This window comes from Equus quagga, unplaced genomic scaffold (assembly GCF_021613505.1).
Source record: "Equus quagga isolate Etosha38 unplaced genomic scaffold, UCLA_HA_Equagga_1.0 916_RagTag, whole genome shotgun sequence".
NCBI classification, from domain to species: domain Eukaryota; kingdom Metazoa; phylum Chordata; class Mammalia; order Perissodactyla; family Equidae; genus Equus; species Equus quagga.
In genome coordinates this window covers 7,421-17,352 of record NW_025803817.1, presented here as the reverse complement: position 1 = coordinate 17,352, position 9,932 = coordinate 7,421, and the positions used below count along the sequence as shown (strand labels likewise).

The 9,932-nt window shown below is 39.7% G+C and overlaps 1 long non-coding RNA gene across 1 annotated transcript; it reads left to right on the top strand.

Annotated features, from left to right (window-relative positions):
• The first annotated feature begins 31 nt into the window (after positions 1-31).
• On the top strand, positions 32-5,953 carry LOC124234573 (uncharacterized). Its single transcript, XR_006887355.1, has 2 exons — positions 32-1,313; positions 5,350-5,953. It is a non-coding gene; the product is annotated as an uncharacterized LOC124234573 (long non-coding RNA).
• The last annotated feature ends 3,979 nt before the right edge of the window (positions 5,954-9,932 follow it).

The window sequence follows — 9,932 nt, the reverse complement described above, 5'->3', positions numbered from 1 at the left end:
GGTACGTCTACGGTTCACGATTGGAGTTTGTATTGTTTGTAGAGCCTCAAGCATGACCCCTCATTGCCTTGCCAGTGCTATTAGGATTGAGCCAAAACCATTCAGCAGAGCCTACAACGCCCTTCAAAATCTGGCCCTGCCAGCCCTCATCCTTGTGGCGCACCTCTCTCTCCCTCAATCCTGTTCTCCAGTCCTGACCTCCTTTTATTTCCTCCCAAGAGCCATATGCCTTCCAACACTGCTCAATGACGTCAGAAAAAGAAGTGAGAGGTATAAGGACTGGACAGGAAAAATGAAAATTATCGCTCTTTTCAGATGATATGACTAAGTACACGGAAAACTCTTGTTACATCTAATAAGCACTTAAATGGTATTTATTACGTGCCAGACATCATCCTAAGTGTTCAACACTTATTTGGTCCTCATAACAAATCATCACGGAGCCTGGAGAGTTGTTCTATGTTAACGTAAACACCAAGAAATGCAACAACATGTCATTTGAGATTTCCTACATGGGACAGTGATGTGACAAACTTATTTGAACCATAATTCTGTGAATCTAAGAATATGATAAACATGACTTAGCTCAGTGGATCCGAAATTTTAGAAAAGATCTTAGAATCATTGTCCAGAATATTCCACATTCCCATGGATAATGCTTCGTCTGCATTTCACTCTCTCTCTCTCTCTCTCTCTCTCTCTCTCTGAGTATATACGTCACCTTTTGTTGGTGGTTCCATCACAGATTACTTCTGTCAGTTCATCGGGGTCATTTCTAAAGAATCAAAAGCATATATGATCAGACTCCAAGTGACTTCATAGAGTTACACTCTTGTTTGCAATTAGTTACAAGTAGTCTTCAAGTGGTAAACTGGTTGAACCCTAAAAAATTATTTGGATATTACTTATTTGGAAACTAGTATTTTAATCTTCCCTAGAAATAGGGCTTTCTATAGTTGTAACGAAGATCTTCGGCCAGTCAAAAAGCCTAATGAATGAAGATATTGAAATACAATTCTTCACTACTGAACCTTACCCTCACGTGTAATTGCATCGAGGTTGAATTTAGTTCAAAATTCAACTCCAGGTTGTAGGTACACATTTCCCCAGCTCCTCCTAATTTCCTGATCCTCAACACCCTCCACCACATCCTGACCCTTCATGTATCATGTATGTCTTTTCTGTTCCTCATACAGGGTTCAGGTGACTGCAGGTCTGAGGCACGGGCTCCCTCCAATATGATGGTGGCTTGGCATTCGGGGCACCAGCTTTAGATGGTGGCAGAGCTCTGGAGGCTGAGGAAAGGAGCCGAGGTCTGTTTAGCTCCATTCTCTTCTGCTGAGAGCTCCACTGCTCCCTCTCCACTGCTACCATCTCCCTGCTCCAAATAGGATTCTCTCCTCTCCTGGCCCACTCTAGCAGAGTCTTACACACAGGCATTCTGAGAGTTTCCTAAAAGCTTTGGCTACTACTTTCTAAGGGTCACACACAAACCGTGAGTAAGAAGTCTCCCTCTTATGACTCCTCCTTCCTTTTGCCACCTAGGCCCAACAGGAAAGAAAGTTACCTACAGAAGCTTATAGTCTCTTATGGAAACCTGTTGTTGCCATCGATGCCCCCCATACCTTTCACCACTCAGATCACTCATGTCAACTCACCCCATCTTGTCACTGTTGCCAGATGACATTCGGGAAGAATCCATAACCCTGCCATAGAGTAAAAAACATGTACAAACAATAGAGTCAGACATTTTGGAAGATAATCAGGTTCTTTTTCCCAACAGAATTGCAGCACACAAAAAGTAAAGTCACGAGGAAACACGACAGAAACAAAAGCATCCGTTTCAGGGTCCAGCACTGGAACCTCTGACACAGTTTCCGGGTTCTGTATGTGCGTGTGTGCGTGTCTGTGTGTCCCTGTGTGTATCCACTGGAAAGAGAATGAAGAGAACAAGGGAGACATAGCATTCATGATTAAACCTCCTTCCTTCTTCACCACTTTGTTTCTCCTTCATGCACTCTGGAATCAATTTGGGAAACGTGAGAGGGATCTGAGTGTGTCGGGATGGGGAGGTGCATCCAAGTAAGAGCTAACAAAGAGATATACATAGAAAGAGAATACACAAGAACAATGAACATACAGTGTCAGGGCCTAGTCCCTGGTTGTTATTTGGTAGGAAAGAAACAAGTAGGAAGGTCAAGGATGACCAAATGATGATTAAAAGATTTTCTGACCTGCGTGAAGGCCATGCGTTTACAATGATTCTTTTTCTTTTTCTTTTTCTCTACAGTCCTTTCAGAAAACGTTATCTGGTTATATTATCCAAAATCAAGACTTTTCACCTCAAAACTGGCTTGGGTAATCTTTTCTCTATCTTTTTCTTCATCTACAAAATAACACACTTGCAAAATGCACTTTGAGTCTGTCACCTTCACAGTATCATGCTAATATTCAGCATTGCACAAATATTATTGATTTTTTGACAGCCTGCACTCTTCACCAAATTCTTTCAAATTTCATTAATTCTGTATCTGGCAACAATATACATTAGTATATATATCTTAAAGTTCAAATACACTTAAAGGTTCTCATCCAAGTAACACACCCTGACAATTTCCAGAGAAATCATGGGTTCCTATCAAGACGCCAAATGGTACAGCATGTTGCATCCTCCTCCCAAAACTTCAGAAGTCCTAAGGAACTATGCATTCCCAGAAATAACAAGAGTGACAACCCTGGGAAATGACAGAGGCCTGAAGGCTGTCTCTTAATGGGAGGGTAGCCTGGGATTAGGGGCAGTGGGTGGCAGCCCTGAGGGGCTCAGCGTGAGGGAAAATTTTAAGGACCGTTCTTGCCTCTCCCCTGAGTTGCCTGGAAACGATCACTTGCCTTTCTCAGTAGAAACAAGTAACAACCACCCAGATGTAGCTAGGATAAAATTAGAGTAGCATTAGGTTAGCTGATGAAAGCAGGGAAGGGCTGAACAATCCTTGAGCCTTCACTCCTCCACCTCCTCCGTCTCCAAAGCCCCAGGTGACAACCTCAAATGCCTCCTCAAATGCTGCTTTCCCCAGGAGCTGAGAGGTGACATATCCTGACCACAGGAGTTGAGTGGTCACAGTGGTTCACGGTTTCTGAGACTGTCTGCGCCTGAGGCCATCACCCCCCCCTCATATTATATTTACTGAGAAAATCAGACCTTAGAGCTAGCCTTGATGGCCTAGTGGTTAAAGTTCGGCACTCACCGCTTCGGCGGTGTGGGTTCACTGTCCAGTCTCAGAACCACACCACTCGTCTGTCAATCAGACATCATTTAAAATGTCATCATCTCAAAGAGATCTTTCCTGACCCTCAACCAGAAGTAGGCTTACACTCACTCCCTATCACTTGTTTAATTTTCAACAGGACTTCTCATTACTGCTTGGTTTTCATTTACTAATTTGTTTTCAGTCTTTTACACCTCTTCTGCCCAAATGTAGACTTCAAGAGTACAAAGACCTTGTCTCTGCTTCTTAATCTATATCATTAGCACATATATTGATGCCAGGTGCACAGTAGGTGCTCAATATATTCTTAAGTGAATTATTAATAAAGTACTAATAAAATAATTAATTTTCTGATACATTCACTGCAGATTTCCCTTTAAAATGTGTTGCCCAAGTTATACTTAAAATATTAATTTATTTAGAACTTAGATTACTCACATATAGGAATGTTTAAACAGAGGAAACTGTATCTGCAGGATTCTCAGATTGGAAATAAGACTAAAAAAATGGCCCAGAAATGAGTTCAATTAAGAAACCCTATTATTCTACAGAAAATCCTAAGTCAGATAACCATCTGGCACTGTACAATTTTGTCCTCAGATTTGTTTTTTTTTAATTTTTTATTAAGATTATGATAGTTTACAACCTTGTGAAATTTCAGTTGTACATTATTGTTAGTCATGTTGTAGGTGCACCACTTCACCCTTTGTGCCCTCCCCCCACCCCCCCTTTCCCCTGGTAACCACCGATCAGTTCTCTTTGTCTCTATGTTTAACTTCCACCTATGAGTGGAGTCATACAGAGTTCATCTTTCTCTATCTGCCTTATTTCACTTAACATAATACCTTCAAGTTCCATCTATGTTGTTGTGAATGGGACGATTTTATCTTTTTTTCTGGCTGAGTAGTATTCTATTATATATATATATACCATATCTTCTTTATCCAATCATCAGTTGATGGGCATTTAGGTTGCTTCCACATCTTGGCTATTGTAAATAATGCTGCGATGAACATTGGGGTGCATGGGACTTTTGGAATTGCTGATTTCAAGTTCTTTGGATAGATACACAGTAGTGATATGGCTGGGTCATAAGGTATTTCTATTTTTAATTTTTTGAGAAATCTCCATACTGTTTTCCATAGTGGCTGCACTAGTTTGCATTCCCACCAACAGTGTATGAGGGTTCCTTTTTCTCTACAACCTCTCCAACATTTGTCACTTTTTGTTTTGGTTATTTTTACCATTCTAACAGGTGTAAGGTGATATCTTATTGTAGTTTTGATTTGCATTTCCCTGATGATCAGCGATGATGACCATCGTTTCATGTGTCTACTGGCCATCCATATATCTTCTTTGGAGAAATGTCTGTTCATGACCCCTGCCCATTTTTGATAGGGTTGTTTGATTTTTTGTTGTTGAGCTGTGTGAGTTCTCTATATATTATGGAGATTAACCCTTTGTCGGGTAAGTAACTTGTAAATATTTTTTCCCAACTAGTGGGCTGTTTTTTTGTTTCAATCCTGTTTTCCCCTGCCTTGAAGAAGCTCTTTAGTCTGATGAAGTCCCATTTGTTTATTCTTTCTATTGTTTCCCTCGTCTGAGGAGTTATGGTGTGTGAAAAGATCCTTTTGATACTGATGTCAAAGAATGTACTGCCTATATTCTCTTCTAGAAGACATTGTTTCAGGTGTAATCTTTAGGTCTTTGATCAATTTGGAGTTTATTTTTGTGAACGGTGAAAAAGAATGGTCAATTTTCATTCTTTTACATGTGGATTTCCAGTTTTCCCAGCACCATTTGTTAAAGAGACTTTCTTTTCTCCACTGTAGGCCCTCAGCTCCCTTGTCAAAGATTAGCTGTCCCCTCAGATTTGTTTTAATGTCGTCTGTTGATACTGTGGGAGTCAAAGCCTCCAGCTAAGTATAATGAAACCTAGCAGAAGTATAGAACTTTGTCTTCTTGCTGTAACATACAATTTCTAAATAGTTATCTGAGAATCTAGTCATAAAAGATTGTCTAACGCTCTGCTTGAAAATCTCTTGCTTAGTAAGCAACATAAAAATGTGCTAATCCTTCACAGAAAAACATGATGACCATCAAAAGAAAATCTCTTACTGTGCCGTCACCCTCAGTCTGCATGTCAGATGTCACACTCTGAACCAAGAATCCACGAAAAATGAATGGGAATAGTCAGCTGCATGCGTAACTGACTACAGATGATGTGTAAATGCATGATGGATGGAACCGAAGTACCATTCAAATCTTCCAAAGTAACTAGGGGGTCTTCTGGTCTCAGCAAGGAAACTAAAAATAATGCCAAATCCTCTGTGATCTAACTAATGGTAACATGCAGGTTCTAATGTCATGTAAGGAAGCAGAGCCAATATGCAGTCAGGGGAAGAACTCCCAAAGATTTCATGTTGGTCAGTATACCAAGAGCTCCAACCAGGCTGACAGACATTTCCTGGACCACTTGCAAGGTGAGGCCCAACAGGAAGAAAGGGCACAGAACGTCCTTGAGATCACTCAACTGCGTTTATCCTGACTATCCTCATCAACAAAACTTGACTGGGTTTTCTAAGGAGAAATTTATTCTGGGAAGAGAATGTGCCAACCAACTGTAATGAGCATTCTATCCCCTTCCAACTACACATCAGACTGAAATTAATAAACTGGGATTCTAACATGTCGGTTAATATCAGTGTGCCTGGAAAATGTGAACATGTAAAGCGGAGTAGCAGATGCTCAGTATGTAGTGTCTATCAAATGTAACTGGCAAGCCAATTTGTTTCATCAAGCAACCAACCAGTGTCTAATCCTCTCTACCATTACTCAACACAATAGAGATAGGACTCATGCAACAGCTGTGTGACATTTAAAAGAGGAGGCACGTGATCCGAAAGTGGTATTCAAACTTTCATCTTTCCTTTAAAAAGGCACAAAATTATTTGCTATCATCTCACCTGAAAGATTTTTACAGTATTTTAAGAGTTTGCATTCAAATGTCTTTAGAAAGAGTCGTAAGAATAGTCATACACTAAGAAAATGAATGCTGAAATTTTAGAACAAGTAGATATTTTAACCTCATAACTTACTTTTTATTAACTGAATCATCTCTCTCTCATTTCAAAAGTATCTAAAAGTAGGTTTTAGACATTGTATTAGGTCTTCCTGGTGACAACTGAAATGTTTGGAGATTCCATTTTTCCATCATTTCAATATATCTGTCTTTTAAACATTTTTTTGCATTGGAAAGTTTTCTTCAGTGGGCTTTTGGACATCACACATGCTTAGTAAGCATCAAGTCTGCAAATGATCTTAACACAAATGTCACAGGAAATGCCTTCTACAAGACATGTTTCAATGACCACACCAGCATTTGCTCTTATGGCATCCTTGGGTCACATAAAATATATTAATAAGTGCATTTCCCAATGTGTATGTAATGGAAGAGTAGCTTGAGGAGATATTAATAGGATTTAATAATAATAATAGCACTTATGTGCTAAGTACTATTATAAATACTTTACATAAAATAATTCATTTAATTTTCACAATAATCCCATGGAGGTATATAGTATTATCATCCCCATTTTATAGATGAGAGAAATGGGCTACAGAGATGGTGAGTAACTTGCCCATCATCACCAGCCTGAAATGGTAGAGCTGAGAGCTGAATCCATCTGTTAATGAATCCATGCTCTTAGCCACAACACTTTCCTAACTCTCCAAATGTTCAATAAAATTAAGAAATTATTGATTGCACACATTTTTTTGTGTGTAGGACTTGTATACTAATAAGCATTGTGATTATCTGAGAGAGACCAGAGTATGCAAAGATTCCTGAACTTATTTGACCACAAAAACCTCTTTCTCACAGTGGAAATACGTGAGGAACACATTTTAGAAACACTGTATCAAATAGTTTTCCTTTATTCCACCCTACAAACCAATTTTGGACTCTAATCAATAGCTTAGAACTCTAAGCACAGATAGATTATGTTATTCTTGCAAACTGTCTGGAAAGAAGAGCTAGAATATGGGTCATCAAACCCCTTGGCCTGGGCTGATGGTTCATGAAAGGAGCAGTCCCAGTTTTAGATGGGTGTACTGATGCCCATGAAGCATGGCTCACAGAAGTCCCTTCAGGCCTTAAGAGAAAAGATTACCTCAAAAAGAAAGACCTCTCTATGTATCAGTTGCTTTTCAACAGGAAGACTACCAGGATTGACTATGCAGAATACACTAATAAATTACATCAGGGAAAAATATTTGGGTAACCAAAAAGGTAAGAATTTAAGTTTCTGACATAGGTAGCCTATTGAATGATTACTGGATTTTCCAGACAGCTTCTGAGAAAGAGAACTGGCAGGTACACAAATTACCCCTGAGATCCAGATGACAGGCCAGGACTGCTAAGAATGTTGCTTGGGGCACCAATCTACCCATAGGGCATGAGCTGTCCCTAGATATTACCTGAACTCCTTTCAAGGAGAGTAGTATATGAAACCTGAAAGACTAGCTTGATAAACTGCTTGGGGACATAGATGTGACTCCTTCATGGGACATGAATAAGCAGGTAGCTAAACTGCCTTCTAAGGGAAGTGGGTTTTGCAAACTGACCTAAACTAACTTGGTCGTGCACAATTCTTAGGTGCTTTTTGGTAGGAGGAGCCACAGTAGAAATCTAGGGTAGTTGAAGAGTAGCTACACCTTTAAGTCATGCTACCAGGTTACAACAAAAGCAGGTCTTAGACAAAATATGCCATACATACAGACATTCATTTAATGAAACATTCAGTAGTAAGCAGGCACAACCATTTGTAAGCTGTCTGTCCTTTTAGGTCCTCCAAACATCACCTTATATGAAAGGCTCATTTCCAATAGATTCCCCATATTCTAGAGGCTGAAATCTTCCTAAATCAATGGCTTGAGACACTATAAGGATAAAGCCTCTGGTGTCATCCCTAAGGGTATATATACTACAAGCCTCACTCATTTGATTCTGATAACCTGTTGATGCAAGAATGGGCTGTCCCTAAAATATTTCAGCCAATTCCACAGATCTTGAATATTCCTACAATTCCAACATCTATCATGCTGATTTGCAAGCCACTAATGTCACTAAGAAAAATTCATTTGTGACCTTCACTGTGGGAATTAACAGTGTTTCAGGTGTTGATCAAGATGGGACAACGGAAGCCCTTGCAGTGGCCTTCTCTGGAAAATGGCTTCCTGAGTTGAACACTAGCTCACCATCCATGGACAGAGCAACCAGTCACCCCTGGAGGAGCTTAAAGGGACCATGACTGGCACATGCATTTTATTACTGGCACACTGCCTAAGCTGTGCTATTTTTAAGGAAATTACAGGCATAAAACAAGGTCTTTAAATTCTGAGTTTGACAAATTTCATTTGCATACAGTCTACATCTATTATGAAAGAAGGGACGCATGTATTCCCTATTCGATTAACCAAGGCTGAGAATTATGTTTAAAATTCAGTGAATTTGAATCTTATCACTTACGTATTACTTCTGCAACAGCTGAACCAGAGATCTAAACTATTCCTCTTCATAGTATTGTTGCAGTCATGTGGTTGAATTTACTCTAAATCAATCTAAGAAAAGGAAAAGCATGTATTTTTATATTCAATGAGTTTAAAACACAAATGATATTCCCAACTTAGAAAGAAAGTCACACATAGAACTTACTAGGTATGGATCAGCATTTCTAAAGTTTTGAATCCACAAACATGAAATCTACAATACTGTGCAATTTTATCAATCCTGTGAAATAGGCATTGTGTACTTGCCCTCAGTATTTTATTTTAGTTCAAGAAATAGAGGAAAACATTTTTTGAATGTTCAATAAAATTCAAGTTTGGCTCAAGGATAGGGCGCTTTAAAGATTGTTCACTTGCTACACAGGACCCAGAAAGTGAAACAAAACCCGTTTCAAACCAATTTTACATCATCATACTGATTCACGATATTTTAACCCTGAAATATTCTGTAGAATAAATCAAAGGGCTAGGAAAGCAAAGAGATGTGCCTCTCAACATTTCACAGAGCAGATTTATGTCATGTAAGAAAACTGGAAGTCACTAGAGAGTAAAAAGACACTACCAAGTCCACTGTCAAGTTAATCAGTAGCAACATTATATCTACACTGAAAAACGTGCCACAAGCACCTAAACTCTGGGCAAGGAGAGAAAAGTGAAAACAAATAGAAAAATACTTTTAAAAGACAGATTAATTTGGGCATAAATGTTGATTTTGAGTATTGGGCTTGGGGCCCAAAAGAACACCAGTAAATGCCATACTTTCAAGGGATACCAGCTCATGTGCAATGGAAACAGTAATCTCAAAGCTCCGAGGCCACTGCCATCTGTTCCAGAGAGGCGGCCCAGAGAACCAGGAAGGGCCAACGGAGAGATGGATTTCTTGGGGGTAACCCTCCCCTACAAACCCAAGATTCGCTTACCTGTCGATAAGCTGCTTTCGATGAGGCACTGCAGCTCACAAGGGGCTGGGGCAGAAGGGTAGAGGGGCCGAGGGGCAGAGGGGTGGTGGGACGGTGGGGCCGTAGGGTGCAGGACTCAGATATTTGACTTGGGTACAACTTTTCCTAAATGGGAGAGAACTTAACTTGAAATCCTAGT